Below are 8421 nucleotides of genomic sequence, written 5' to 3'. Positions count from 1 at the left end.
TTTTTGTTGTAGTACGAAGGGTATTTATTTAGCAATGCAGAATAATAATTTTTATTTATAAAAACTTGTATTTAAACTGAATCCTTTTCTAATTTGCGAAACCAAATAACCGCCATTTTGCGGTAGGATGAGCGCATCGCGTGAGCGGATATATAATAACTGCGTAGAGCCAAACCGTGTATTTGCTATCCACAAAAAATGTGTCATAGCTATATGTAGAGTAGGTCCGCTCGAAACTTGTAGACCGTTTTTTAGAAAGCTAAATCTTCTAACGCTTCCCGCCATGTACGTATATGAAGTATGCATGTTGGTCAAAAAAACTTGGTCTTATTTACTAGGAAACGTGAAGTATGTAATTTTTTAACCAGATATCCAAACCGCATAGCTGGCTTCTCACATAAGACTACTTGCTTTTATAGGAATTGCTATAACATGTCCATAGAAATATATAATGCTTTGCCTGCAGCTATCGCAGATTTATTAAAAGATTATAATAATATTTTAAAAAAAGTTATTTGATTTGCTATGTGATCTGTGTTTATACGATTTCAAAGATCTTTTAATAATAAAAAGAAATTGACATTTTGTTTGTATTTGACATTTTGTTTATATTTGAGCTGTTCTTACTTCTTTGATATTGTTTAATTTGTGATTTTATTGCTGTTGCTATTTAATGGCATTTTTACATAATTTTATGTGACATTGCTAGTTTGACAAATTTTAGTTAATGACATTATTTAACTTCAATTTATTCAATTTATTCAATTCAATTCAATTTATTTTAATATTTGCGTGCCAGTATCTGGTGCAACGCGTGTTCTTGACACCTTGTATAATAATATCTTTTCTTACCGTGTTTGCTTGCGAATAAATATTTCATTTCATTTCATTTCAATTAGAAATTCAATCAAATTAAAAAATTAATTCAATTGACATCAATTGCAATTAAATCAATTCGCGGTTAAGAGTGAGTGACCCACCCTCTAACCCAACCCACCCACACACCCGCTCACCCACCTACTCACTCACCCACTCACCCGCTCACCCACCTACTCACCCACTCACTCACCCCCTTATCCACCCCCTAACCGACCACCTAACCCACCCCCATATGCCCTACAAATTTATTATAATTGTCAGTTTTAATTGTTAATCAAAAACATTGAAAAGATTGAAAATTGATTAATTGTTAATTGTAGATATACGCGATTAACGATTGATCAATTGTTAGTTGGAAGAACCGCAATTACAATTAATTAATTGTTAATTGCGGTTCTCGCAACTCACAATTGATCAATCGTTAATTGCTGTTTCGCAATTGACAATTGATTAATTGTCAATCTTTAATTGCCAGAACAATTAAATTTTGCCCAACACTGTCAATAGTTACGGTTACAGCACGCTAGATGTGCAACCCCGTGTATAACTTTAATAAATTTCATGAAGCAAACGAGATGCCTAAAATACAGGTATTCATTTACTTAGTTTAGGCATCGCAACTACACAATTATTCTAAATTCTAAATTATTCTAACTATTACGTTCTAAGATTAAAATGAAGAAATGCTTTACTAAGAAAACTAGAAAATTAAGGTTCCTTTTTATGAGACGCATAATAATTTGTTTATTTTCCTAAAGTTATATAGTAGCAGGTAGATACATAGAAAAAAGTAAGAAAGTTTATGTAGAAAATTTCATCGAGTAAACTTATTCTTTGGCGGTAATAACTGCCAGCCTTGTGGTTACCGGAAGCTTCTACGAGGCGATCCGACAGTTCATTCGCTAGAAGTTTCGCCTGTGGCCCCCAGGTCCCGGTCCCAAGGTTTCAACCGCAAAAGGTACAAAGCTGTAGCACTGAGCAAGGTTGGCGTATTGGAACCTTTTGCGGTTCTCGGCCGCTCTGGCCACAGTGCCTGCGCCGCCACGCTTGCAAGGACATGGGAGGGGGCTACAGTGTCCTTTTTATTGTTGATTTTAATAAAATTATAGCTCTATTTACAATTTGTTTTACCTGTATTATATTAGATTAAGTCACTTTATTAATTATTAGACAATAAGATAATATATACAGGTAAGGTACAATAAAAGCTTATATACTATAAACTGAAACTAGGAAGAAAACTGGCTAGCCTCTGAATGTACTACATAATTTAATGTTGAGAATTTATTCTCTATGCAGTTGAAAATTCGTCACAAGTAGCTTTTATTGTAATTATCGTCGTTACAGATGAATTCACCACTACAGAATCAACAACAGAGGGGATCAACGAAACTACACTTAATCCGCAAAGCGTTACAGATGGTAAACCGTTACTAGATGCTAATCCATATGTAGTGGACTCAAGTTCTCGTAAGTAATAAATCAGTTTTACAAATGCATTGATTTAAATGCTTATTATATAATTTTAATATACTTAAACATTTAACTGTGAACTGTACTGTTCAACAAAGTCTAGGGAACAACCCTACAATATGGTTGTCACGGGCCACTAAAATGTATAAATGTAAATGAAAACTTCGTACAATCAAGGTTCAAAATTAAAAAAAAAAACAGTAAAGCATTGCTTTCCGAAATAAGGAGAGAAAACCTGATTTGAACGTAGCGCCCATGTTTTTTTACGTACAACAGCCCAACTAACAGTTACTCTATCACAAGCTCGAATTTCTTTTATCCGAATTTCATTATTCCGAACACAGTTCGACTTTTTTTCATTAGTGCGACGACAGGTTTAGCTAAAATTTGCAACACAGAAATGTCTTACAGCAGGAGCATCGTTTGTCCGAAAACGTATTATTAGAATAATTATTACGCATATGTATGCTTTGGGCAGAAGTCTGTTTGGTCGAATACGGTCTTTTTTCCATATAACTTAGATTGCTGAAAATTCGATTCGATATATTATTCTTCGATAAAATTATATCGCCGTGCAATTTTACAATTTTACCGTAAAGCTCCAAATTTCTGGACTATACTTTGCTGATGCACTGCAAGTCCCACTTACAGAATTTTATCAAACCATTTTGTACGTGCTATCTTTTGACTGTCATCTAAAATATAATATAAAAACAATGGTCTTCAGTATTCAAGAAATAACATGTAACTGAATCGTAGTGAGTACCAGAACCGAATTTGTTTGCATTTCCTAGCCGGTACGACACCCTCCTGTAGGTTCGGGTTAGGTCAGGATATGAAAAAGCCGCACGATTTGAGCGAGGGAAGTGGGGTACTACAACTCGATCAAATTAACTTGCACTATGTCAATTTTACGAGTTGTATTATGCGACATGTTCTAACACGCTAAATATCGGTAATAAGAAATAATATAAAGAAAATGTATTATGGATATCGTTTTTTTTTTACAAAAACAAAATATTGAGTTAGATCCATTGGTGGAAATGGCAATCGGGAAACGTAGAACTTGTCAATATGTCAAAATAGTGAAATATTAAATGGTGTAATAAAAAAACCGTAACGTGTTTTCGGATAAAGGAAACAAAATCTATTCAATAAAAGTCTAAAGATTTTCGGAGAAACAAAATTCTGTAAATCATGTTTATAGCTTGTGACAGGTAACCCTACTAACAAGTTCATTTTACTTTTAATTTGTTTTTTAATTTATTTCTTACTGTTGCAAATATTGTTAAGGCACCTAGTAGAACAGTTTTATCTGGAGGTGGGAGCCTGGAGATCTGTCACACAGGTTAAGACCTAGTTTGAGCTCCAGTCTTTTATCAAGGTGTTTTTTTAGTAAAAATTCAAGTTAGCTATTTATAAGTTTAGTTACGTAATGACGTTAATAAGGAACAAAAAAAATATTTGTCTATTCTTTCAGTCATCCGTGACCATGGGACCTTTATAGATCCGAAAATATTTGGAAAAACAAATATACGCGATTTAGATCCGAAAAAAATAGCTTTATTTCTTAAAAGTGTTTTAGTTACTTGTGATGTTGTCTATTATTATTATTATTTTGACCTTTTGCATCTCCTTTGTGTTGTTTATTTAAAGGTATTTTATTTTCGTTCTTATTCACAGCAAAAATGCCAATGCTTGTTATCTATGGATTAGTATTCTTAGCAATTCTAGTCATAGTCGGAGTTCTTTTGGTGGTACTCGCGATAAGGAGACATCGAAAAATTATAAATAACGAACTGACAAGGGTGAGTCTTTCTGCTTTTTTTTAACTATGACAATTTAGGTATGCTCGCGATGGTTATGTCAAAGGTCAGCCCAAAGAACACTTACTGGCGACCCACAGTTTACCAAAATCAAATGGTTTGTACCAGCGGACCTCACGAATTCTTCTATGTGCTCGTTGTAATGTTTTTGTATTTGGTTTTTCAACGACTTTTTAGCCAACTATTTTTTAGTGATTTCACATAAAAAATAATTGAATATCAATTCAATAAAAATTTAAAATGCATTGAATAGCGACATCTCTAGCCGGGGCTGGTAGCTGTAAAGGCATCTAACTGGGTGACGAAATACTTAGATTTCTCATAGGCGGCGCTACGGCTCCGTGGCTTAGTTGGTATAGCGTCTGGACGGTACGCAAGAAGACGTCGGTTCAAAAGATTTACCTTGGCAATAAACCGAGAATAATTTCAAGGAAACCAATTTTTTCACATATTTACTTATTAACACATTGACTTACAATTATATGGACGTCGGGTCCGCGCTATAAAGTGTCCGAACTTATAGGGCGTGTAAAAATCGTATACAGAGCGTCATTCACGCTCTAGTCTTCGTTTGTTCGACTGACAGCGAAGCAAGCAATATTAGACAGTACTGCGATGACATTACAATTTAAATTCAACGTTTTAGCTTTTTCATATTCCTTGACATGTCACTACGTTTAAATAGGTTGACTTGGGACATTTTTTTCGTTGTTTTTGTATAAGACACGTCGTCCATTTATTTATAAGTCAATGTATTAACAGTAGAGCTCCCTTATCAATTTCTGCCGCCAAGCAATAATATGAGCATTATTACGTTCCAATTTGGAAGGGCAAGTGTGCTGGTGAAATTATGCCTATATGACATGAGACTTGTCAACTTATGTCTCTAGGTCACGGGGGCAGTGGCGGTTAAGACCTTTGCGATTCAAAGCTCTGAGTGGCTCTTCAACTGTTATGAATAGGCGTGTTGCTTACCACTAGGCGCATGACTTATTCATCCCGTCTCTTGGCATTATAAAACAAAACGTAACGAAAATATTAAATGAAACTAATCGAATTGCCATTCATTCACTCTACCCATTCACTACTCGAAACCTATCAGAGACATTCTATTCGCTCGTTTACATTACATTCATTCCCACATGGACAGTTTTTGGCAATTTTGACGGTACGACATTTTTTACGGGATGTTAAAATAAAATATTACACTATTGATTGATTCAGATTCAGATTCATTTATTTCTCAAATATAACATTACAGTATAAATTGCACTACATGTCAAAGTATAAGAAATTATATTGAGATCGTCAGACAAAAAGGAAAAGCACACAATAATTAGAAAATTAACAATTCATTATATAATATTGCTGTCATTAAATTACATATCAAATATCATTCTCCATCAAGGATCGTCATAAGTTGATAATTATACAAGAGCATGTTAATGCGGTAAAAATTAGAATAAAAACATAAAAATAGAAAATACTGAATTCGTTACAATTTAGATGATGATGAATCACAGTCCATCACCGATCCGCTCTGAATGATAGTTCCCTCACTAACTGTACTTGCGGTAGAGGCTTATTACTAATTACTTTAATTGCGTACCCTTAACAATGAAGTGAACTAATTCGAAAAGTAACATTTGTGAGAAACTTTGGCGACAGACATTTGAACGAGGCTTATGTTTATGATCATTATTGACTGTGCCCACCTCAAAGTTAATTATTGTTAATATTATTATTTACGTATTTCGTACCTTTCTTACAATTAAACCACATACAATCATACGTCAAAGTGCTTAAATTTTATCGCGTGAAAGTGACAAAAATAATACGAACTTCAAGAAACCTATAATGTAAAATATTATAACTCTCCCATTTAAGCTGATATTAAAAAAAAATAAGCACGCAAAAGTTATCGACTAATTTCATTCAAAGAATCTAAAACTTAAACCTCTCTCCTGAAAAATTGTACTTTTTGCAGATGTGACCTTATTATATCAAAGATACGATTTTTATTTTAAAATTAGCTCATTTATTAAACACATTCTTTTGTTATTGTACATTTACACAGTCTTTTGTTATTTTTAAGTTTATTGAATGTCACGATGTTGTACTACCATAATTTTTTTTTGTGAAATTACTCCACTAGTTTGTTATAAATTATTATTACAAAGATCGAACACTAAGAAAAATAACTTCGATCCGGCTGGATGAAGAAATAGATTTCTCACACAGAGCTACGGCAAAAAAATCATTATAAAACCAAAAATAAATAACTGCAACAAGGACACAGGAAAATTCATAATAACTGTTGATTCGTTCCATGGCTTAATTGGCAGAACATTCTATTGTTGATATCACGATATAATACCCTTAAATTAGGTTAACTTAGGTAAGAAAAATACAAACGTTACTTTAACTTTTCTTCACCAAAGCATCGAAATTCGTCGGAACACAGAACACCGAGACTATCGGGTCTCCGAGATTGTCAAACATGAAATGACTGACCAGTTGTTTTATTTTCAGGGTAACGAATTAACATACGCAAATTTGGATTTTCCAACATCTCAAACCGATCGGCCAAGGCCCGTGGAAGATACTCCGTACGCTGAAATTATAGGCGTATTAAAACACAAAAAATAAAATAAATAGATCTGTGTTATTACAGTTATTATTACACTGTAAAATCATGGCGCTCGACTATGTAACACTATTGATTGTCTACACGCGGATGAATGTTAGATTATAACATTTAGAGCTCAAAGAAAACCATGGCTCGCAAAGAAGAAGAATAAATATCAATTTTGTTTAAATCATGAGCAGAATGAAGAATGATTATAAAAATTGAAACAACGCTACTAAAAAAACATAAATTTGAAATATGTTGATATAAGTAATTATAAAACAAAACGAATAAATTATAACTCATGTGACTTTTGCTGTTTAATTTAATCGCCTGCTTTTAACTGCCTAACCTAACCTAACCTATGGACACAGCTAACCAATTAATTCCTACAATCGGCTAACGGACACGTCTAGACAGAGCTATCGTGTGGGGCATGCGAGGCGAGACAGGGGCGGGTACGAGCCCGAACTGCTATACACTCGCTCGCGACACACCAGTCAGGGTTGCGGCATTTCCGTTAAATACTTCATGTGACCGTTGTAGTGATTTGTTGAGTGGAAAACGGTACATATGTATATAAGATGTTTGTTCTGTTAGAGACAACGTATCATCACCTCGCCTAAATAAAAATTTTAAATTTCATCAGTTTCGGCAGACAGAAGAAAGGTGGGTCAAATAATTTTATTTTGTTTGGAGTTTTAGGTAATAAAATTATATTTTGCTAATATTTTATAAAGCAAAATGGCGGACCCTTGCGACGCCGATGCGCTGAGTATGATTTTTAGATGAAGAAGTTTGAGAATTGAAGAATGAGTTTTTACTCATTGTCATTATCTATTCGAATATGATATTATTTCTTAATCCAAGATGGTGGACACGACTTTTTCAATTAAAATTAAGATGGCTATCGTCTACGGTGCTTTGGTAGGTGCTCATTACACACAAATATGGCATTTATTTGTAAATCCAAAATGCCGTACTGGACTTTTCAAATAACATCAATAATTATAGGTATCATTTTCGAGGTGTTTGGGAGTGCTTGTTACGAATATAGTATTAATTTCTAAATCCATAATGGTGGACATAAATTTTCAAAAATTAATTTTTGGTGGTAAACATTATGAAAATGGAATGTATTTCTTAATCCAAGATGGCGGACACTACTTTTCAAATAAATGCAAAACGAGTATCACTTTTGAAGTAAGTATTTGGGTGTGCGTATTACGAATATGGCACTTATTTCGAAATCCAACAACTTTTCAAATAATTGCAAGTTGGGTACCGTTTTATGCGATTACTCTCAAAGTCAAAGTCAAAGTCAAAATTTATTTATTCCATAGGTAAAATAAATTTACACTTGAAAACGTTTAAGCTACTGCTCGTTCACTACGCTGACCTCCCTGAGAAGAACGAGCAAGAAACTCTAGGGATTGCTCTTTTCAAATAAACTTAAATGCTATGGAATACACTTTGAATCAAATTTGTGTGGATTCTGGAGCCATGTCGTCTTTCCATACATCTTTATCGAACACGTAGTCTTCAATTTTGTAATATGATTTTTCGATCAAAATATTTTTAATGTAGTTTTTAAACTTAGGAAATGATACACTT

At 33.7% G+C, this 8421-nt stretch overlaps 1 long non-coding RNA gene across 1 annotated transcript; it reads left to right on the top strand.

Annotated features, from left to right (window-relative positions):
- Positions 1-2214: 2214 nt before the first annotated feature.
- Positions 2215-7109, top strand: LOC113226411. The gene is made up of 3 exons (XR_003310093.1): positions 2215-2349; positions 4036-4160; positions 6711-7109. It is a non-coding gene; the product is annotated as an uncharacterized LOC113226411 (long non-coding RNA).
- Positions 7110-8421: the final 1312 nt, after the last annotated feature.

Source organism: Hyposmocoma kahamanoa, unplaced genomic scaffold (genome assembly GCF_003589595.1).
Source record: "Hyposmocoma kahamanoa isolate Upper Pololo Valley unplaced genomic scaffold, ASM358959v1 190, whole genome shotgun sequence".
In the NCBI taxonomy this organism is placed as follows: domain Eukaryota; kingdom Metazoa; phylum Arthropoda; class Insecta; order Lepidoptera; family Cosmopterigidae; genus Hyposmocoma; species Hyposmocoma kahamanoa.
This window is presented reverse-complemented; position numbering and strand designations above follow the sequence as displayed.